Source organism: Ursus americanus, chromosome 12 (genome assembly GCF_024610735.1).
Source record: "Ursus americanus isolate L20-20 chromosome 12, mUrsAme1.1.p, whole genome shotgun sequence".
Lineage (NCBI taxonomy): Eukaryota > Metazoa > Chordata > Mammalia > Carnivora > Ursidae > Ursus > Ursus americanus.
Window position 1 is genome coordinate 60,703,192 of NC_142138.1, and position 24,132 is coordinate 60,727,323.

The 24,132-nt window shown below is 40.4% G+C and overlaps 1 protein-coding gene across 5 annotated transcripts in view; it reads right to left on the minus strand.

Moving 5' to 3' along the window:
- LOC123795056 (monocarboxylate transporter 1) overlaps window positions 1–22,936 on the minus strand; it is a 44,247-nt gene extending 21,311 nt beyond the window's left edge. The window contains exons 1-2 of one of the 5 annotated variants that reach the window (XM_087866187.1): window positions 20,275–20,289; window positions 992–1,088 (exon numbers count right to left, since the gene is read on the minus strand). The gene's annotated coding sequence lies outside the window, so the exon portion shown is untranslated. Of the gene's footprint in view, window positions 1–991; window positions 1,089–15,656; window positions 15,835–20,274 lie in introns of those variants that run through there. The other 4 variants (XM_045801491.2, XM_045801490.2, XM_087866186.1 and 1 more) reach the window with 4 other exon arrangements.
- Window positions 22,937–24,132: the final 1,196 nt, after the last annotated feature.

Below are 24,132 nucleotides of genomic sequence, written 5' to 3' on the forward strand. Positions count from 1 at the left end.
ATTGCACCTTGATTCCTATGGCACAGCCCTTTAGGATCCCAACCAGGAAGAACTGGATTTACCAGAGCTCTTACTCTTGATGGGCCCTAAACTCTCAACATTTGTTCCCTTGGATCCATGAAGCTTTCCAAAGCACTACTCATGCCACCAAGAGAGTTGCTCCTCCTTCTATAACCAGAAAGCCACTGACTCCATAATCGTATCACTACTGGCACAATTAGGAAGCCAGCAATATAAAAAGCTGCCAAAATCAAGTAATCATCAAAATCAGGAAGTTGCAATCAAAGGCTATTAATATCTGCAGTTAGCTCCAGAACCATGTGCCTCCTATGGTAACATCATCAAGATGGATCCCACATGCCCTGCTTCTCAAAATCTCAAAGCTAGTGAGAGTAGACATCAAGATTTCGGTTCTAATTCTGCCTTACAAATGTCATATGAATACACATGACTGGCAGAATTTAAATCAAATTCAGGAATATAATTGCAAGGAAGCCTGAGAAATGAGGTTTAGCTTTAAAGCCTCTGCAACATATTAATGTACACTAGAAAAGAAGATGTGTAATGGATGCTAAACATCATTTCCAAAATATACCTTAGACATTCGTGGCATGTTTATGTAAAATTTTAAATCATGCATGGGGCGCCTGGGTGGCACAGCGGTTGGGCGTGTGCCTTCGGCTCAGGGTGTGATCCCGGCGGGATCGAGCCCCACATCAGGCTCTTCTGCTGTGAGCCTGCTTCTTCCTCTCCCACTCCCCCTGCTTGTGTTCCCTCTCTCGCTGGCTGTCTCTATCTCTGTCGAATAAATAAATAAAATCTTTAAAAAAAAAAAAATTTAAATCATGCAAAACTATATATGTGTATATATCTATAAATCTATACCAATGTCTTTATAAAGAACATATACTGATACTATTATACAAACATATACAAAATGGGTATATACAAAAATGAAAAAAAAGTGCTATAAAAGTTTCTAAATGCTTACCATTCATGTTTGTATTTATCTCATCATGGACTGGCAATACATAATAGATCAGCACTGATCCCGTGGGCCATAGTTGGTAGTGCTCCTTCAGAACTGTCTGGCAGAAGTGGTTCAAGAATGTTAGGCAAGGGCATCTCCTCCATATCCTCCTGGTAGTGGAATGTCCCAAGAGGAAGTACTAGCCAAAACTGATGTGACCAGGTATAGACTGGAGGCCACCACGACAATTATAAATTTGTTCCCATCAGAAGTTTCTGTTTATTAACTTGTCAGGATGGGTGAAATTGTGTCACAATATAATTCTCAACCTATTCTTGTTCATTGGTGGAACAGACAAACAGAGCTGATGAGAAGGTGAAGTGTCCAGGGAAACAGAGAACATACCATCCATTTCCTTTTTAGAAGAAGTTTAGACAGTATGAGGAGACATTTCTGAGAGTAGTCACAACCCCACTGAGCTGCAGATAGGTCCTAATCTCCTGAAGCATAATTCTCCATTGTTAATGAATACTGTTTGCACAGCCAGAATTGCTGGCTTATCCTGATTTCAGGCGCTCAGCCTATCCAAGGATCCCTAGTTTGTTCTCTATGTGAAAATAGTGTCAACATCCTAAAATAATATTCTTTTCCTTGGAACTCTAGTCTTGTTTTACTCAGTATGTACATTATTATATGACACGTCATTACCTGCCTTAAGGTTCACTCTTGGCGTTATACATTCTACGTCTGGACAAATTTATAATGATATGTATCCAGCATTATAGTATCATAACAAGTAGTTTTCATCACTCTGAAAATCCTTTATGATCCCAATATTCAACCCTTCCTCCTCTTTAACCCCTGGCAACCACTGATCTTTTTACTGTCTTCATAGTGTTGCCTTTTCCAGAATGCCAGAGTTGGAATCATAAAGTATACAGCCTTTTCAAATTGGCTTCTTTCACTTAGTAATGTAATATGCATTTAAGTTCCCTCTAGGTCTTTTCATGGCTTCAAAGCATATTTCTTTTTAGTGCTATATAATAATATTCCACTCTCTACACGTACCACAGTTTATTTATCTGTTCGCCTACTGAAGGAATCTTGGTTGCTTCCAAGTTTTGGCAATTATGAATAAAGCTGCTATAACTTCCATGTGCAGGGTTTTGTATAGACAAAAAAAATATGTACTGTCTTGTATATTAATTTTACATCTAAAATTTGTTATTAAGCTTAAGAGTTACATAGAATAGAATTTCTGGCATATTATATGTTGTATTCTATGTGCTTTAAATATATTTGTCGAAACTTTCGTGCTAACAATTTAGCCCAATTTATAGAAAATACCATATAGTCTAATTTCTGTCAAAAAGATTTCTGTCAAAAAAAGTCAAACATCATTTTAATTGAAATAAATGTGTCAACACCATCCCTGTGGTAACTATGTCACTTTTTAAATCTAATTCTAACTTAGAGAAAGAAGGAGTTTGTTGTCCAGAGGGAATAAACTCCTGCCTCCCCCAATATTTCTCACTTAACCCCTCTTTGTAATGCACACTCTGTGGGACAATGCATTCTGCAATTTTCTCTTGTTTGGAGGTGCCCCAGAGATTTTGATAGTATGGGGGCATTGAACCATAGTCAGAATTAGGATAAGCGAGAGATATACCTTTCTTTCATAATGGGGTTCAAGGCTTTTGGAGAAAACAAACTGAAAAAGGAACAAATGAAAAAAGGAGAAGACCCCAGGCATCCATTTTCAGGAGAGATGATTTTTAGTTCAGAGTACATCTGAATCTGAAAATCTGAAGAATAATTCCCTTAAAAATATAACCCAGTTTAAAGATATTTGTCCTAGGGTATTTCACCTACCTATGGTTCAGGAGGGATAAAAATATTAACAAGTTGAAGCTTCTTAAAATTTCTATTGGAATAAATATAAAAAGCTATGTAATTGCTTTGTTCTGCTAAAAGAAAGTCTCAATTCTAAAATTATGTTAAACAGAACTGTTCCAAGCATTAATTTTATGAGTTTTTCTTTCATCTAAGTATGAAAAAAGAGAAAAACACTTGAAATTTTTCAAAGAATACTAAAAAGATTACTTCGCCCCAGACTGTTTACATACAGAGAGAGATATCCACACAGACAGCAAAGCTATTTAATGCATCAAGCTCTGACTCGAACAGCTAATACGTGCTGGACGTGATTAAACTTTGAGCTTAGCTGCCAGCTATGATTTGTCCTGGTTAGTTAAAGCAGTTATAATTTTTAGTCACTAAGACTTGCCTCATCAGGTTAGTAATACCTTATTCCATAGTGTCAAAATTCTACTTAAAACTTCAAGAAGCTTTAAAAAGATTCAGAAGGAAGAAGTATAAGAGAATAAAAATTTTGAAAACAACACTTCAAAAAAACAGATATGGATTCAACACAATTCCGCTATCATTTGACAAGTGACTCTCCTAATTAACTTAAAAAATTCTGATGATACAGGGGCGCCTGGGTGGCGCAGTCGTTAAGCGTCTGCCTTCGGCTCAGGGCGTGATCCCGGCGTTCTGGGATCGAGCCCCACATCAGCCTCCTCTGCTATGAGCCTGCTTCTTCCTCTCCCACTCCCCCTGCTTGTGTTCCCTCTCTCGCTGGCTGTCTCTATCTCTGTCAAATAAATAAATAAAATCTTTAAAAAAAAAAAATTCTGATGATACAGAGTAAAAAACAATTGTGTAAAATCATTATCTAAATATATTATTTCCTTTTAAACTGACCATATCTCAGCTATTAACAAAAGGGTTCACACAACAAGTAAATTATGAGAGCAGGCTCCCTCACACAGTATTCAGAGCCCCGTCGAGGAGTACTCAAGTCCAGAGGCTAAAAGTTTAAGATTTAATCCTTACAGTGTGCACAATAGCCTTCCTATTAGCTTAGCTATTATTTGAGGACTCTCTTGCAGTTCCCCGAAAATGATGGGGAGATTAAAAAAAAAGTGATGTGGTGATGAGAAAGTTCACCATCAGTTCGCCTTGTACAGGACAATGGGAAACAACCTTAACTTCTTGGCAATGACCATGGTGCAAGAATCACCTAATTTCTCCTCTAATCACCTTCTGATTTTTTTTCCTTTTCTCATGACTCTCAGGAATTGTGCAAGTAAACTAATCTGGAAAGCTGAAGTTGTGCTCCATACCCCCATGCTCTGCCCCCACTCCAGAAGAGAAGAGTTAGAAAAGCCCTTGGAAATAGTACTACTCATTATGTTCCCCACACTTTCTCCATCAACATTTAAAACAAAGCCACTGTCATTTCCTAAAATGACAATGGCCAGTTTATGAACTTAAAAGAGACAGAAAGTATTTAAAATCAATAATCTTAAAAAAATTTGTTACTAAGTGTAGACTAGTTCCAGGTTTCAAATTCACATGGCAACACTCACATTGAAAATCCAGAAGGCTGATTTACTGAAGCTATTGCTGTTAATGTGGCTAAGCTACTACTCTTTACAACAGGCCCTAGTCCAGTTTCACAGTTTACAGAACTACCTGCCTCAAGGTAGATCCCAAGATTCAAGGTGTAGGAAACCTCACCTTCTTTTACCTTCTTTTCTACTTGAAACAGAACAAAAAGAAACAAAAGACTGAACAAAACAGTAAAAAAACATAAAGCACTAGTGAAAGGAGAAATAACTGTACTATTGTTAGCTAGCCAAATACTCAGCAGTTATGAAATACACGGTTTTGATCAAATTCAATATAAAGAACCTAGAAAAATATAAACCTGGCTCTGCAAACTTCCAACTGTTTGTATCTCCCTTACCACTGAGGGCAAATACGACCGGCATTACAAAGAGTTAAATACAGTATTCTTGAAGAGAAATTAACAATTTGCTAATTGTTAAAGAAAAATTTGGGGTTTGTCTTTCATAATATATGAAAATTAACTGTAGATCTTACTTTTATTTAGCTCATATTTATTATCTCTAAAAAATCAGTATTTTAATTACTAATAATTTCTAGATTTTTTATTATTTACACGGTCAGACCATCCTACCCATAGATATAAGATAGATTTCTTTTCTTAATATAACAGATCTCAAAGTTTTTGGTCTAAAGCAACCTTAAGCAGATACATAGTTGTACAAGGGAGTATTTTAATAGTCTTTTCAGATAACTGTGGATATTTTACTTTGACACTACACCAAAACTGGATAACTATTATCTATCATCTTTTAATGATTAGTTACAATGTGTGATCTAAGGATTCCAACCCTGAATCTTGTGGTCCTTGAGAGGCCCATAAACCACACTCTGAGAATGGCTATTGTTTCAAATCATTAACTCTACTTGATTGCAAAAGTAACTAAATTGATATTTATTGGTTTTTAGTTTATTCAGATTGTATATCATCTTGGTGCATTCAACTGAATCAGTAGCTCAGTGGGCTAGGCAGTATTTTCTAAGTGCTTTTTAGTAAATAATGATGTATAACTTGAATGTATTAATTACAGAAAAAGCTGATGCACATGTATACAGGAAAGGGTGGTAGGAGATGATGCAGAATGGACTATTTTTCAATGTAAGTCATGTCTATTTAAACTATATATATGTGTATTTTATATTTTGATAAAATTTTTAAATCAAATATTTAAAATTTTTATATTTATGAAATATTTTATATATAACATAATATATAATAATTATATATTTATCAAATAATATCACTTATTAAAATAACTTTGAATAAGGATGTCAAATCTTTGCTCTTTATAGTCAGTTGAAAGGAAAAAATGTGGTAATTCTATCATAAAACAAAATAATAATTTCCTTTCCTTTAAGAGTCCTTTGGCTTATTAGGCATTCCCTGTCATCCTCCTCACATTTTTTTTAAGGATTTATTTATTTGAGAGAGGCGCAGAGAGAGCACATGTGCACGTGTGCATGGGTGGGGGGATGAGTAAAGGGAGAGGGAAAGAGAGAGTCTCAAGCACACTTGGTGCTGAGTGCAGAGCCAATGGTCGAGGGGCTTGATCTCATGACCTTGAGTTCACCACGTGAGCAGAAACCAAGAGTCAAGACACTCAACCGAATATGCCATCCAGGAGCTCCCTCTCATATTTTTTATGTTGTCCCAAGTACCATATGTATTCTTAGAGAGTATTTTCTACCCAAACCAGGAATTCGTTCTAAGTTTTTCCCAACAATATATACCTGTCAGGACCCAGAGCACCATGAAACAGATGAAACCTAACATTTGTAACTGTCCTTATTTCTACTGTGATCTAGAAAAGGGCTGTTGTTTCAAGGAAATGTATCATGTGCCAAAGGGTATGTGATGAAATGAAGGGTGTTTGTTTGAACTAAGGGCCGTTCACCACCTAAAATAAGACTGAAGGGTGTGTCAGAAGTCAAGAGACAAGGGTTTCTCAAACATAAACAACCAATACCCTTAATTTCCAGCCCTTCTGCCACCTCTTTTCATTGTGGTCTTAAGTACAGATTGTTCAAGCATAACACTTTTCTATGTTATGAATGACAGCTTTCTATGAAGGATCTTCCTTAAATACTAGTCAACTACTTTTTGCTCAGTTGAGCAAAACCTCAAGGTTAAAATTTTTTTGAAAAGGCTGAAATATAAATTTATCAAGAACAGAGACATGTGAACATAAAGACCCAGTATTGAGAAAGGCTTCCAGAGTATAGAATTTAGCGCCACCACCAAATGACATGCATCATAAATATTCCTGGCTTATTTCATGAAATGGGTTTAAGTTTTCCTATAAGGCTTCATGGCAATCAATATATATCACCTTTTATATCAATATATCACTATTATAGTAACAGAGCTACTTTTACTGTACCATCAACAAAACCAGGCAAGCTATTCAATGAATGACAAACATGGGGAAACTTTGGCTATTTGCAACTTTAACTACAAATTCCCTCAGAAGGACACATGGGTGGCTTAGTTAAACATATGACTTTCTTTTTTTTAAAAGATTTATTTATTTATTTTAGAGAGAGAGGGAGAGAAACAGGTGTGTGGCCAGGGGAAGGGGCAGAGGGAGAGAGAATCTCAAGCAGATTCCCCACTGAGCCCTACATAGGGCTTGATCTAACTACCCTGAGATTATGATCTAGGCCGAAATCAAGAGTCTACAATTAACCAACTGACCCACCTAGCGGCCCCTAAACATCTGACCCTTCATTCTCAGGTCAGGTCTTGATCTGAGGGAGTTCAAGCCCCATGTTGGGCTCTACACCAGGCACGGAGCCTACTTAAAAAAATGAAAAGTAAAAATAAATAAATCCCATAAGAAACTACAGAATGCCCAAGACTTAACAGTAAGTGAAAATCAATTTTTGCTTATTTCTGCTTGACTGGGCCTACACTGATGCAGACTTCCAATTAATTTATCTTGACTTTGTTTAATGCTCTACAACATCTTATGATGTTGCTGTTAACAACCCAAATTTTTAAAATGTCAATCCTAATTTCTTGTAGTTGTCTTTAAAAAGAGGATTAGGGGCACCTGGGTGGCTCAGTCAGCTAGGTGTTGGACTCTTGATTTTGGCTCAGGTCATGATTTCGGAGTCATGAGATCAAGCTCCACATCAGGCTCAGTGCGGAGTCTGCAGGAGATTCTCTCCCTCTCCCTCTGCACTTCCTCCTGCTCTCTCTTTCCTTCTCTCTCTCTCAAAATAAAAATAAATAAAATCTTAAAAGAAATAAAAATTGAAAAATTAAGTAGAGGATTTAAAGTTTTATAAGTACTACAGAGAAGTGACAAAGTTGATCAGATGTGCAAATGAACAAACTAATATACAAGCTTAAAGGTAGTGAATATATATATGTACGTGTGTATATATATATGTGTGTGTATGTATACATATTTACTATTTAATCCTCTTTTGTCAATCTCAGCCAATGTCATACTCAATAATCTGAATCTGTAACGCTCTTTAATTCTCCTTGTAAGACAATGATTTCTGGCATCCATATTTTAGGCAAGTGGGTATGGGAAAGAAGTATGGTTCCTGTTATGTGTAGAAACTTTCGATTCAGGTTCTGGTTTCCCTGCTGAGGGTTAATTTTAGAGTTTTATTTCTCTCTTCTCCCCATGCAATTTTTTTCAAAGGTAAGTAATCCACTTGTAGACTTACAGAATAGATAATATTGGTATGTGTTAATATGCATTTTAAATTGAGAATAAAGTTTCAAAATAAGGAAAAGAGAGACTTCTACCTACTTTTAAAGTGTGACTTGCAAACTATAAGCATAATCAAACTAATTCCAATAAAAATATCACTCCCTTTGGGGCACCTGGGTGGCTCAGCTAGTTAAGTGTCTGCCTTCAGCTCAGGTCAGGATACCAGCATCCTGGGAACAAGCCCCACATCGAGCCCCACAACAGGCTCCCTGCTCAGCGGGGAGCCTGCGTCTCCATCTCCCACTAGCCCTTCCCCCGACTCAGGTTCTCTCTCATTCACTCTGTACGTGCACTCTCTCCTCTCTCTCTCAAATAGAGAATCTTAAAAAAAAAAAAAAAAAAACCCTCCCTTTAATAACTTAATATAAAACTCAAGATTGCATGAAAAATTGTGAAATTGTTAAAATGTTTATTTTATAAAAAGGTTCCAAGAAACTATTAACTATTTCTATTCCAGCTGACAAATAACAAACCATGAGAAGAGAGTAAAACAATGAGACCCAATTTAGTATCTTTTATTACTAGGGTTCTGGCTCCCAATCTTCTAAGAATAGTTAGGTTTCTTTTAAGGGGACATAATACGAAAAACATAAATCTTCAGTTTAACATTGCTCCTAATGAATTACTACTTCAAGAAGAAAAAAGTGAAGCTCATTAGCTATTAAATACCATCCAGAATAAAAAGTAATAGTGTTATAACACAAAGAAATGAAAAGACATTCCATGCTCATGGACTGGAAGAACAAATATTGTTAAAATGTCTATACTATCCAAAGCAACCTATACTTTTAATGCAACCCCTACCAAAATACCAATAGCATTTTTCACAGAACTAGAACAAGCAATCCTACAATTTGTATGGAACCAGAAATAGCCTAAGCAATCGTGAAAAAGAAAAGAAAAGCTAAAGGCATCAGAATTCCAGATTTCAAGTTAAATCACAAAGCTGTCGTAATCAAAACAGTATGGTAATGGCACAAAAACAGATACACAGATCAATGGACCAAACAGAAAATCCAGAAACAAACCCACAATTATATGGTCAATTAATCTTCAACAAAGAACATTCAATGGCAAAAAGACAGTCTCTTCAGCAAATGGGAAAACCGGACAGCTAGCTACATGCAAAAGAATGAAACCGGACCACTTCTTACACCATACACAAAAGTAAATTCAAAATGGATTAAATATCTAAATGTGAGACCTGAAACCATAAAAATCCTAGGAGACAAAACAGGCAGTAACTTCTTTGACATTAGCCATAACAACTTCTTTCCAGATAATCTCCTGACATAAGGGAAACAAAAGCAAAAATAAACTATCAGGACTACATCAAAATGAAAAGCTTCTGTACAGTGAAAAGAAACAACAAAACCGAAAGGCAACCTACACAGTGGGAGAAGATATTTGCAAATGACATATCCAATAAAGGATTAGTATCCAAAATCTATAAAGAACTTATAAAACTCAACACCCAAAAAACAAATAATCCAATTAAAAACAGGCAGAAGACATGAACAGACATTTCCTCAAGGAAGACCTATAGATGGCCAACAGACACATGAAAAGATGCTCAACATCACTCACCATCAGGTGAATACAATGAGATATTCACCTCACACTTCTCAAAATGGCTAAAATCAACAACACAAGAAACTACAGGTGTTGGTGAGGATGTGGAGAAAAAGGGGCTCTCATGCACTGTTGGTGGGAATGCAAACTGGTGCAGCCACTGTATGGAGGTTCCTCAAAAAGTTAAAAATAGAACTCATGATCCAGCAATCGTACTTCTGGGTATTTACCCAAATGATACAAGAACACTAATTCAAAGGGATACATGCACCCCTATGTTTATTGCAGTATTATTTACAATAGCCAAGATATGGAAGCAGCCCAAGTGTCTATTGATTGATGAATGGATAAAGAGGTGATGTATGTACATACAACGGCATACAGTCATAAAAACATGAAATCTTGCCATTTACAAGGATATGGATGGGGCCAGAGTATTATGCTCAACAAAATAAGTCAGAGAAAAACAAAAAGCATATGATTTCACTCATATCTGGAATTTAAGAAACAAGCAAAGGTCAAAAAAAGAGAGAGAGAAAGAGACAAATCAAGAAACAATTAGAATAAATAGCTGGTTACCACCGGGGAGGTGGGTGGGGGATGGGTGAAATAGGGGATGGGGACTAAGGAGGGCACTTGTGATGAGCACAGGGTGATGCATGGAAGTGTTGGATTACTATATTGTACACCTGAAACTAATAAAACACTGTATGTTAACTACTAGAATTAAAATAAAAACTTGAAGTCTTTTTTTTTTTTTTTAAGATTTTATTTATTTATTTGACAGAGAGAGACAGCCATCGAGAGGAAACACAAGCAGGGGGAGTGGGAGAGGAAGAAACAGGCTCCCAGCAGAGGAGCCTGATGTGGGGCTAGATCCCAGGACTCCGGGATCAGGCCCTGAGCCGAAGGCAGATGCTTAACGACTGAGCCACCCAGGCGCCCCAAGTGCTAAAAACATTTTAACAAAATACTGGCTTTTAAAGAGGATGTACCTTGATACATTTAAATACATTTCTCCAAAAAAGATAGTGTCTCAATCACATATGATATTGTGTTAAAACATACAAACTTTAACTTGCCCTTACTATTCAAAAACCACTTAGAAGGTGGTCAAAAGGTACAAACTTCCAATTATAAGTACTAGCAATGTGAGGTACAACATGATGACTATAGTTAACAATGCTATCATATGTATAAAGGTTAAGAGAGTAAATTCTGAGTTCTCTTCAGAAGGAAATAATTTTTTTTTTGCTTTGTATTTTATCTAGGGAGCTGATGGATGCTAACTAAACTAATCTGTGGCGATCGTTTCACAATATATGCTAGTCAAACCATTATGCTGTATACCCTAAACTTATACAGCGATGTCAATTAGATCTCAATATAAAACTGAGGGGAAAAAAACCTACTTCTCTCTCTAGAGATTTTCTCGTTAATCAGTTAAGGAATGTTAGAGAGGGGCACCTGGGTGGCTCAGTTGGTTAAGTGCCTGCCTTCAGCTCAGGTCATGATCCCAGAGTCCTGGCATCGAGCCCCACACTGGCTCCCTGCTCAGGGGAGAGCTTGCTTTTCCCTCTCCCTCTGCTCCTCCCCTGCACTCTCTTTCTCTCTCTCTAATAAATAAATAAAATCTTCAAAAAAAAGATTTTATTTATTTGAGAGAGAGAGAGAGAGAGAACATAAGCAGGGGGAGTGGCAGGTAGAGGGAGAAGCGGGACTCCGGGATCATGACCTAAGCCGAAGGCAGATGCTTAACTGACTGAGCCACCTAGGCGTCTCTAAATAAATAAAATCTCAAAAAAAAAAAAAAAAAAAAAAAAAAAAGGAATGTTAGAGAATCAAAGGCCATTTGCAAACCGCTAATGAAATAATGGAACCAAGCCATTAATATAGCAGAATCAGTGATAACCAAACATAGGCTTCCTGATGGAAATATATATCATCACCTATGAATTATATTTGTCCTCTCCTCCACACTGTCTCTACTCTCAGAAATCAAACCTGAACTGATCTAAGCATGCTTGAAGTCTTCAACCTAGCTACCAATTTACAGGAAATACAGGGAATCAAGGGACACATTGAACTAAGACGTTAAATTATTCCAAAGGGACACAGTCAACAAAATCCAGAATGAGGGAAACCTCAGGAAAAATAACCTGGTTCCTTCAGCAAATAAATTATGAGGAATGAGAAAGGGGGAAACTGTAGATTAAAAGATAAATCCAAAAGATAAATAATGTGTGACTGTGTTTGGATCCCAAATCAAACAAACCAATTGTTTAAAAGCAACCTGGCGGGGGTGGTCGTGGTGCCTGGGAGGCAGAGCTGGTTGAGCGTCCGACTCTTGGTTTCTGCTTAGGTCACCGCATCAGGGTGGGTAGTAAGATGGAGCCCTCAGTCAGGCTCCGTCTGCACTCAGCATGGAGTCTGCCTCACTTCTCCCTCTGTCCCTCCCCACCATGCTTTCTCTCTCTCTCAAATAAATCTTTAAAAATTAGAAAACAAAAACCACCACCACCACCTAGGGGTATGACACCTGGCTGGCTCAATCTAGCATGTGACTCTTGATCTCGGGGTCTTGAGCTCAAGCCCCACGTTGGGTGCAGAGCTTACTTAAAAAAAAAAAAAAAAAAAAAAGAGGAAAATTTGAATACTGCCTGGTTATTTAGTTATGTTCATTTTTACAGGTGAGATAACAGTATGTGGTGATTTTTTTGAATCATATCTTTTAGAGATACACTGAAATATTCATAGATGAAGTAATTATACACAAATGATTTGCTTCAGAATAACCCAGCAGGTGTGGGGGAGTAGAAAAGGGTATAGATGAAACACTGGCTCTCAACCGTGTTTGAAATTTTTTGATAATAGTTTGTTTAGAGGGAAATAAATTAGAAAAAAAATCACTATCAGTAACACCAACAGAACTACACAGAGGACAGGACTGGATTTGTTTTATTTCCAAGACTTACAACCTGAGCAGCCCTGGGCTAGTCATACAATGTCTTAATTGCCCCCACTGGTTAAATGGAGAAAAATGTCAGCTAATAAAGCCACAACATCATATTTGGTCAAGCTAGAAACCTCGGAGATACTGTTAACTCTGGCTGCCCCAGTTTCCCACATCTGATCCCTCACTGAATCCTGTGTGTTCCCCCCTCTTCATCCTCCCACTACTGTCCATCACCGTGGTCTCACGCACTCCCAACAGCCTCCCTTCAGCCTGTTTCCCACATTGTATGCAGAGTGAAGTTCCTAAAATGCAAAATATGATCCTCAACTCCACTTAAAACCCTTAAACTACTTTTGATTAGCTTCAAGGCAAGGGTGCTTTCTTAAATTTTTAACCTAGTCCCTTCCCTAATTCTTTAAAATAACTTATAAGGCCTTCCATTATCTGATATTATCTACCTCTCCAAATTCCATCTCTCCCTAATTTCCCTTCTCCGTCTTATGCTTTAGCTTTGGTAAATTCTTGCAGTTTTTCCAATGTATCCTGTACTCTGACTGTAGCTTCAGCATTCATGGCTGGAGTGCTTTTTCCACCATCACTTCCTGGCCTAGTTAGTTCCTAATCAAGTCTAAAAAGTTAAGTAGCATTTCCTCAGAGAGGCCTACCCAGATTGCTTCTGTACTAGGTTGGGTGTCTTGTCATAAGTACAGAACACACTATTTCGTTCCACAGGAACCTGTACTTCCTCTATTGTATCACTCAATATTTGTTTATAAAGAGTACTTGTGGTAATCACTGTTACCTGTCTATATGCTCTCCAGTTAAACTACAAACTCCAGGAGGAATAGGGCCAGAACTTGTTTATTGCTGAATCCTAAGTCTCTCATAGTGCCTAGCAGCTAATAATAAATTGCTGAATACATAAATATTCACAATTCTCTGGTCTGTTTTTCTCACCTCTTTAAGTTCCATCTTCCTAGTCTTCATCCACAACAAAAACAGACTGGCCATATAGGCGTTTACAGGGACCTAAATCCTACGCAGGGATGCGTTTTAAAGTGGACTGAAAACACAATGGGCATGAAGGACATAAACTGGGAAAAAGTCACTCACAATATCTATTTTAGTATAAATTAATTTATATCCATATTAACAATTTTACAGAAAGCTCAAGAGTGCCAATCTGATTAAATGGGAGTCAAAAGACACAGTAATTCCCACACACAAGTTTTCACACCTAAGATGTTAAGTCACTTCACTTCTCCAACTCCAATTTCCTAATCTATAAAATAAGGGAATCTGACTAGCTGGTCATTAAGATCTTTTCCAGGCTTAATATTATATGCATTAATATTGAGAAGATAAAAAGACACGTAGACAAGTGGAACACTATCAATTGGTTTCACCCTATGACCTTTTTATCCTTTTTTTAAATCTGTTTAGGGATGTGATCGCCTATTATGTTAAGCTTACAACCAAACCTTTAAACCTATTCAGCTATAAAAATCTCACAAAATGCTCTCCAGACCATTAACTTGCATATTTAACAAGTCACTGCAATATGATTAAAGAACAGCATTTATCTAAACCCTAAATTACTCAAGTATGTTAAACTTTTAAATAATACTTACCCATTACCTATATTAAAGGCTAGATGTCTTGAACTCCTGATATTTTCTATAGCAATTTGAAGGCGAAGTTGTACTCCAGGGCATAAGACTTGGACTTTTAGGTACTACTTAATGCCAAACTAAAAAGCTGAAGATACATTAGTCTCTAATTCACTGAGTTTCTGGTAAACGACACTGACATTGTTTATTAATGCCTAATTCCTAGTCATACTCTTCCAAACTCGCACACAATTCAGAGTTCGCCCTATCACGACATTCCACTAGTTACTAAGCCCACATTTGTTTTGCACTGACGTGTACATATTTTATTTCGAAACCGGAATAACTTTTGAAAAAAAAAACATTTCAAAACTAGTTATGGTAAAGAGTCACTTTGTAAACATTCTACTGTTATCAGCAGGCGCGTAGTTTGTAAGCAAACGCTGGAAACCCGGCTCGAGTAGAAATCCGGTTGTTTCTTGGTTGAAAATAATTACAAAGTAGTCTGGGCCACTGCCTTTCACACCAAAGAAGTCGTGACAAAAAAATGAAATGCTAAAACGCACGTGGGAAAAAAGGATGTACTTGGAACAAAACGACTGCATCTGACCAAGTGTAACGCTATCCTTCAGATTCCTCCCTACAGGGCCGCCTTCAAGACCAGGAGCGCGAGGGCGCTACAGTCGATGTTCCGCAGCCACAGGTTGAATGACAAAGAGTCCCCGTCTGCACCAGTCCCGGAGTCGGCCGGCTGCACTGCTCCCTCCGCAAAGTGCGCTCGAACCCTGCGGTCACGTCTTGGCTGCGGGGACTGCGGCTCCCCAAACCACTCTCGCAAGACACCAGGTGGGGCAAGGATTGGCTGGCCGAGGTTGGGGCGGGCATGCCACGAGTCCAAAATAACTCCCGCCCCGAGTCCCTTCCCTCGGAGCAGAACGCGGCCAGGAGAGCGGGGAGGCACCACGTGAACCAGCCCCACGTCGTCCCTTTTCCAAATCAGAAGCATCTTTGGAGGAGACTCCTGAACGCTAGGGGAAAAGCTACTTCCCCAAGGTCACCGGCACCCAAACCCAAGTCCCCGGCCAGGCCAGTGGCCCGCACCTGACTACGGGGCCGCAGCTCGGCGGGGCGAGGCGCTGTCCCCACCGCCTCAGGGTCTCCTTCCCCAACGCCACGCTCCGGGGCTACGCGGCTGCCCGCGGCCACGATGACCCTGCCGGGCCGCCTCCCTCCCCCGAGACCCAGGTCTGCGCCCCGCCACGAGTCTCCCTCCCATCCGCCAGGGCGGCAGGGGCACTGCGGGATCCGCGGCCAGCGCCGCCGCCGGCCGTTACCCAACTAACCGTTATGCGCGGTTCGCGCCGCCAAGCGTGTACGTGACACGGCTGGAGTCCCGCAGGGCCCAGGGTCCAGGTCGCGTCCTTCGCCAGCTACCTCGTTCGCTCGCTCGGGCACCCACGCGGCCGGCAAGTCACGTCGCAGCTCGCTAGCACTTTGTCGGGCCGGGACCGCGGGGCTGCCTTATAATCCGCCGGGGCCGGAGCATGCGCACAGGGGGCGGAGTCGGCCCTCCCGGCCGCCGCCCCCTCCCCCCCCCCCCAATACATACGCCCGAACCGAGACTCGCGCCTCCACACGCTCTCAGGCGCGCGCGCCCGCCCGCACTCTGGCGCGCGCTGGCGCCCCCTCCCCGCCACGTGACCGGCGGCCCGGCGCGACCCGCGCTCCGCGCCCCCGCTATGCGGCGTTCACAGAGCTGCTGCGCTCATCTGCGGAGCTCGCCCTTTGGGTCCCCAGTCCGAGGAGTTCGCAGTGACCTCCACGCGTGCGGGACACCGGCGCCGGCCTCCCCCTCAGTCTCTGACAGAGAACAGGGAAAAGCCGCCAAGGACGGATGGGGCGTACCCCCGGGGGCCTGACTCAGGTGTGGGGGGCGACGGGCGCGCGGAGGAGCGGGGAAGCGACTGGAAGAGGAGGGACGGGACAGGGTGTGAATGGACGCGGGGCCACCTCGGGCTCAGGAATAGGCTGAAGGGGCGGGCGGGGTGGCGCGGGCTGTGGCCTCCGGAGAGTTCGGTGAACTCGGGGAAGTCACTCAAACCTTCAGGGCCTGTTTCCTGTTCTCTAAAATGGCAACAGTAGTAGAACCGACCTCCTGGGCACTTTTGGTGTTTTTTGATGAGAGAACTGATGGAACTTTCTTAATGCAGAGCCTCGCCTGTGGCATTTGATGAATGCTGGGCGTTAAACACAGAAGTCGGGACAGAAGAGCAGGTCAGAGGGTGGCGACTGGTCCCTAGGGACGCGTGTGTGTTGGAAACATGGAGAAATGAGAATGCAGAGGCCAAGTTTTCGTGGACACTGAATGTACGGGACATGATATAATTAGAGCTAGCAGTTTTGAGGGACTGATTATATACTTAGTAGTTCACCTGAATTATCCTCATAACCTTATGAGGTAGGTAACTATTATTAACATTTTACAAATAAGGGGCTTGAGGCTCAGAGAGGTTAAGTAACTTTCCAGAGGTCACAGAGTAAGTGACCAACACCCCAAGTCAGACTCCAGAGCTTGATTTTGTTCTAAGAGCCATAGTAGGTTCTTGAGCAAGTCCAGACACTGGAAGTGTATCAGTTTAGGTGATCAGCTTGAATAATTATGAGGTGTCTCTTATGTTGGTTTTTGGGAAATACCAAAAATGTATGAAGGTCCCTGCCTTCCACGAGTTTACAAGTTCTTTGGAGGGATTGAGTCAGGCAGAAGAATCAGCCAACATTTGATGACCACTTGCTGTTGGCCCCAACCCTGCCCCCTCCGCCCTTAATTTTCACAGCCCTGTGAGGTTGGCCTTAAGGTTTTGTCTTGCAAATGAAGAACTGAGATTGAGGAGTGGGGATTGAGGGGTCTGGTTCTGAGATGTGAATGTGCTTTCCCTTCACCTACTCTGCCTCGGTTTCACACAAAGAAAGTTTTCAGTAATAGTTCAACACCTCAGAAGACAGTACAGAATATATGGCCAAGCACTGCATATGAGCAGGAACTGCTTTTCACCTTTGATAAATGCAGAGAATTAAGGCAATTCAGGCCACCCCGGTGGCCAGGATTTAGAACAGCAGGGCTTTAGGGTTGTTAGGGTGGATGGTAGAAGAACTGAGTTACGGAGACAAAATGGGACTGGTTCAGGCATGAGCTTATCAGGGCCAGAACTATAGAATGTAGTGGGAAGTGTTAGAATAAGTTGATTCTCAGGAAACTGGAAAAGAAGGCTTATATAGGAACAGAGTGGGTAGGTTTATAATATCAACCCAGGAGCCAGGTCTCAGTTCCAATTTTGATACTTTGCACTTAGAAGCTCTGTATCCTTAGGCAAATTATTTTACTCTCCAGGCCTCATTCTCTGCTCTGTAAAACAAAGATAGTACCTACCTTAGGGTTTTTATGATAATAAAAATAGTATTTTACTTAAGTGTCTGGCATATAGTGAGCATTAAATAATTGTATAACCATGGAAAACCATGAAACTGAATCCTAAAGATTAATCCTAAAAGCACTTCACTTGAATAAACCCCATCCAGGGCCCTGAGAGGGGCCCTAACAATGTGTTCATAGGATCACGTTAGCACCTTTGTATTCCTTTTCTTGAAAATATCCTCCAAAATTGTGTATGCCTCAGGCTCCACAAAATCTGGATCTGCTCCTAGTAGGAACTGTAGTGTTGTGAAAAGAGTATAGACTTTGGAATCAGAAGGTTTGTTTCCATAATTTATTATCTGTGTTAACTTTGGACAATTCACTGAACTCTTCTGGGCCCTCCAGGTAATGAAGATAATATACACCAGCCTGAGCTATTGTGATAGTAATCAAATAAGAGTATTTGCAGAAGGGGTTGGTAAAACTTGGAAAGCACTCTACAAGTGTTTGTGATAGTATTATAATTTGTTCATAAAGTGCATAAGGGAAAGATCAAAACCAAGGGAAGGGTTCTCGGCTTAAAAGCAGAAATAGGATGGGTGAGCTGGCAAAACTGATGAAATGATACAGGTAAAATTCTTGCTCTTCTCCAGATCTCTTCCTGATTAATCCATGAGACACTGAAGAAATAAACTAGTAAGCACAGGATCAGAAATTTAGAGCTGAGAGGAGGTTTTACAGAATGGAAATTAAGGCCCAGAGGAGCTAACTTTTCTAAGGCTGCTCATCTAATAAATGGCATGATCAGAAGAACCAGATTTCTAGGTTCTAGGTTCTTCTACCATACCAAGTGTGGGTTTTTTGTTTTTCTGTTTTTTCTTTTTTTGAAAGGCTGTCCTTTTTTTTTTTCCCCTTAAGATTTTATTTATGTATTTATTTGAGAAAGAAAAAGAGCAGGGGGCGGGGGGGGGGGTAGCAGAGGGAGAGGGACAAGCAGACTCTGTGGATGAGGGTGGAGCCTGACGCAGGCTGGATCCCAGGACCCTGAGATCTTGACCTCAGGCAAAATCAAGAGTTGGTCACTCAGCCCTCTGAGCCACCCAGGCGCTCCCCAAGTGTGGTTTTTAAGATAAAAGCATTTCATCATGGACTCTTTCAAAATCATTACATCAAAACCAGAGAAGGCAGGATGCGCTTTAGTGGCTTTCAGCTTTATTTTATTTTATTTTATTTTATTTTATTTTATTTTATTTTATTTTACTTTTGAAGATTTTATTTATTTATTTGGCAGAGAGAGAGACAGCCAGCGAGAGAGGGAACACAAGCAGAGGGAGTGGGAGAGGAAGAAGCAGGCTCATAGCAGAGGAGCCTGATGTGGGGCTCGATCCCACAACGCCGGGATCACGCCCTGAGCCGAAGGCAGAAGCCTAACCACTGTGCCACCCAGACGCCCCGGCTTTCAGCTTTAGAATGAAATTCCCCAGATTCACTTTCCTGTTTTAAAGGCTGATAGACTGGATGATACATGGGTAATCTTCTGTTGGCAAGCTTGTTAAGTGAGCAAAACTTCTGAAGATTTTAAGGTGAGTTTTAACCTCAGAAATTAGTAATGGGATGAGAAATGCAAATGCAAAAAGTTTGAAAATTAATAACAGTTAGTTACTATTTAAGCTGAGTAAGTTACCCAGTTTATCTAGAAAAGGAAAATAATAAGAGTGTATTTTCTCTGGAATTCATATATTTCACTTATATTCTCTTAATTATTCCATCATTTCTGCGTTGGAAGATGCTATTATCCTCATTTCACTAACACCGAACAAAACAGGAAGGGTTTTTTTAAAAACAATAATACTTAATTGATTAAGAGTACTTCCCCACTTATAATTTATAATAACTCAAAGGGGAGCATGGAAAATGAAATTTGAAATTGCTTTTGTACCATGTATGAATAAAAGAGTTTGCTAAGCAAATACCTAGCATAAAGAAGACGTCAATGCTAAAAACATTCTTTAAATTAGAGAACTCTTGGGGCACCTGGTTGGCTTAGTCAGTGGAGCATGTGACTCTTGATTTCTGGGTTGTGAGTTTGGGCCCCATGTTGGGCATAGAGATTACTTAAAAATAAAATCCTGGAGTGCCTGGATGGTGCAGTTGGTTAAGGTCCAACTCTTGGTTTTGGCTCGGGTCATGAGATCGAGCCCCGTGTCAGGCTCGCCCTCAGCGTGGAATCTGCTTGCGATTTTCTCTCCCTCTCCCACTTGTGTGCGTGCGTGTGCACTTTTTCTCTCTCAAGGGAACAATCTTTAAAAAATAAAATAAAATCTTTGAAAATAATAATAGTGAACTCTTTCAGAACATCTCTAATTTTATGTTCTGTGTCGGTGTAGTCCTGCTGCATCCTGAGGGCCAAGTCTGGATCTAAGATGAATTTGCTACCCTTTGAAGGAAGACTAACTCAGTGTTGGTGAGATGTATGTATTTCAAGCCTTGCCCTGAGCTCTCCCCATTTTTCCTTGGCTCTTCTTGCTCTGTTTTGACCTTTCACTTACCTCACCAGCTTGCAGTTTGGCATCCTAATCAGTTGGCTTCTTTGGTTCTCTGCTGGCAAGAGATAATTTGGTTAAAACAGTCAAAACAAACTGCCACATATGAAGAGAGCCTCAGCAATTTGGTAGAAAACAAAATTGCTCTCAATAAAAATTCCTCAACATGACAAATTAGTAAAAAAAAAAAAAGATTACATCCAACTACTGATTTTTATGTGTTTGGTAGATTTGGTGGCCAAAGATTTGCTTTTCTACTTCTTTGAGTCTTTGAGAATTTTTTTGTGAATAAGTATGTGTTTTTCAAGGAATCATGCTGTCCTATGTTTACTAGTACACATATACTAATTGTAATTATACGTGTACTAATTGTAATTACATGTGTAGTAATTACGTGTGCTAATTGTTTTCTGCGGGTTTTTTTGATATTTGCAATGGCTTTGATAGTAAGGGACATTTACATTGTTTTTTTAACAATTGCGTGAAATTGAGATTAAAAAGCCCAATAATTTGGGGGGGAAACTTAAAAAATTATGATAAACTCACGCTAATACTTAAAGACTTTGAAGTCTTAAAAGACTTAAAGACTTTAAAGGTTGCAGAACAATCGATCTGGGTAACAGGTACCAAGAGTATTTCTTTTGACCTGTTTATCCTCTAATTCAATTTGATTCAACCAAGTTACCTGAGGCTCTCTTTGTATATGGTGGAACAATTCCCATACCCTCACTCCACTCCTGGTCTGATAAAGCTGTGTTCTGCTTCTTATTTCTGCCAGCACAGAGACAGTTTTGGCCTCTGCTCTTTGTAACCTATATCGTTACTTAGAATCTTTCCTGGCAAGCATTCCTTCTAGGCATGGTCCTACACACTTGCCAGACTGTCTGCTTCCTTGACCCTGGCTTACCCTAAGCTCCTTCCTTCCTTTTACTTTTTCTACCTCCTTCCTTCCCTCCCTTCTTTCCCATCTTTAGTATTCTAGGCAGATGGGGTGGAGATTGGAAATAATAATAATGATAAATTGATGATACTACGATTTAGGGAGTGCTTACTATATGCCAGGCATTGATCTAAGCACTTTACACATATTAACTCATGTACTACTTATAAAAATGCTATGAACTAAGTACTGTTATAATCCCCATTTTACAGACAGATACAGATACAAAAGGTTAAGTAACTTGCTTAAGGTCACATAATCAATATTTTCTGGAATCATCAGGAAGTATTCATCATTTCGTTCTCACCAAAAATACATGAGCAGAAATTGTCATTTATAACTATTAATACCATAGGAGATTAATCCCTAGAGTTTGAAGGCCATCTTAGGAAAAATCCTGTTCTAGTTTCCTTATATCCCTCGTAGGGCTAAACAATCTTGAGAAAAGCTGTTGGCCACAAAATCTGCCTTTGAAACCAGAAAATGCACTGTAGGGAAGAACTACTCCCTGCTTATCTGAATTTGGGATAGTTGTGCTCACTTCTTGTGTTCATAAGGCACTTCTAGGCACTAAGTTGGGGGTAGAGATGTTGGGACATGTTTTTTAAAGCTTAGTTTAAGATCACCTGTATTCCAGGAAGTTCTGGGTGTACTGGCGCCCATATTGCATGCTGTGAGATCTTTCATTGTGAGAACTTGGACCTTATGGCCCCTACTCAACAGCAGCAGCAGGCAGTTGGAACTCCTGAACAGCTGTACCTCCAGCCTGATGTGACTCAGAAGAGTGGTGCATGCAATGAAGGAGGCCTCTTAGATCATAAAGACTAGCTTTATGTATCCACCTGCCTGGGTAGCCAGACTGGGTGTTCTAACTGGACCTTGATGCTGCTGTACTGGTGAACAAGATAAGGCTTAAGTAAAGCATGAACTCAATCTGTGGTGACCTCTGAGAACCGTGAATCTGCCACAGTGCCCCATGCCATACAATATCTATGATGCCTGTACCCAAGTGAGGTCCAGGGGCTACCAACCCCACTTGTGAACTGTGTATTAAAAGGATGAAGCCTCCTCCCTCCCCCCACCTTACCTTTTATACAAACCATGAGTTCAGATGTTATGCCTGTTGTACTCTGATAGGATTATTTTTATGGCCATAGAAAAAGTTATACCGCTTTGGGTAGGGCAGAATGGTTTGCTTAAATAAGACATTCTCATTATCAGTCATTCATAGAGGAAGAAGGTCCTCACACAGAGGAATATAGAACAGGTAGAAGGTGGCCCTTGTGGATTTATCTTTTCAGGGTTTGAATTTAGAGGAGTTAAAAAATGTTGAGGGTCCTCCTTACTGATATGAGGAAAATGGCCTTTGCCACAGCCCTTCCTAATAGGAGCCAGGCCAAGAGGCTTTCCTGGACACCCGAAAGGGAAGGTAAGTACCCATGTTTTGTAAGTCTGTTTATTGGTGCATTACTCTCCTTATCCCTGAATTTTAGTCAAGTTTAATCTGAATCACAGATTCAAACTGGAAAGTCTTCAAGGACTAGGAAAAGTTAATCAGCCCCAGTATAAGATAATAAGGAGTGGAGCAGTATGGTGAAAGTGAGTCCGTACCCTTCTAGGCCTCAGAGTTCAGATGTTTCAAATGTGCTTCATGGAGCCCTTCCCTTTATAGCACTAACTGCAGTACATGTTTGCTTGACATTTCTACATCATACATTATTCAATAATACAAAAGAAAGTAGAATTCTTTTTTTTTTTTTTTTTTTTAAAGATTTTATTTATTTATGTGACAGAGAGACAGCCAGCGAGAGAGGGAACACAGCAGGGGGAGTGGGAGAGGAAGAAGCAGGCTCCCAGCCGAGGAGCCTGATGTGGGGCTCGATCCCGGAACGCCGGGATCACGCCCTGAGCCGAAGGCAGGTGCTTAACGACTGCGCTACCCAGGCGCCCCAGAAAGTAGAATTCTTTAAACTCCTGATACTTTAATCAGCATAAAGTAGAAAAACAATGACAGAAAATCGTGTGGGGGTTAGAAAATGAGGAATGGACAGGCATTTGGGGGGTGGCAGATACATATTGCAGCCCCTAGTTAGTTCCAGCTTGGGCTCTGCTGTGCTATTTAAGAAGCAGCAAAAAGGGAGGGCACCTGGGTGGCTCAGTTGGTTAAGCATCCAACTCTTAGTTTTGGCTCAGGTCATGATCTCAGGGTTGTGAGATCCAGCCTCACATTGGCCTCAGCACTGAGCATGGAGTCTGCTTGAAGATTCTCTCCCTTTACCCCTCTCCCCAACTCGGGCACCCACTCTTCTCTCTCTAAAATAAATAAATAAAATAGTTTTTAAAAAGACAGGCCAAAAAGGATGTGCTACCCACCCCCCCAGTCTTCCTCATGGTGTCGGTGATAATTTATGTAATATCCCCAAGGAAAAGTTTAATGTCAGAACAAGAGTCTTAGTAACAACATTTGGCAGTCTCCTCCCTCTATGGAGATTCTCCTTTTAATGTCACCTTTGGCAGATCAGGATTCACATTTAAGAGACCCAGTGGATTTCCTGACAACTTCTTCCACAATTTTCTCATCTCAGGCCCATGGTTCCATTTTGGTCACCATGGCCACAGTGACTGAGACGGCCCACTACATCCTTTGCAAAGGACAGCCTTCAGCTTCAGACTCCAAGCTAACTGCTTGTAGGTAAGTTCTTTTCTCTCTAGTGTCTTTGAACTCATACTCTCAGACTGAGGGCTTTACCTCTATCCTGCTTTGGCGAGGCCTACTTCCTTAAGTCTTCAGGTATTCAAATATACCTCCCCCTGTTTACCACCTCCAATCTGGTAGCAAGAAAGAAACTGGAAAATCTTGTAGGGGAATACTCTTTGTATTATGCTACCAGCCTTCAGGACTGCTAGTCTACTCAGTACTTCAG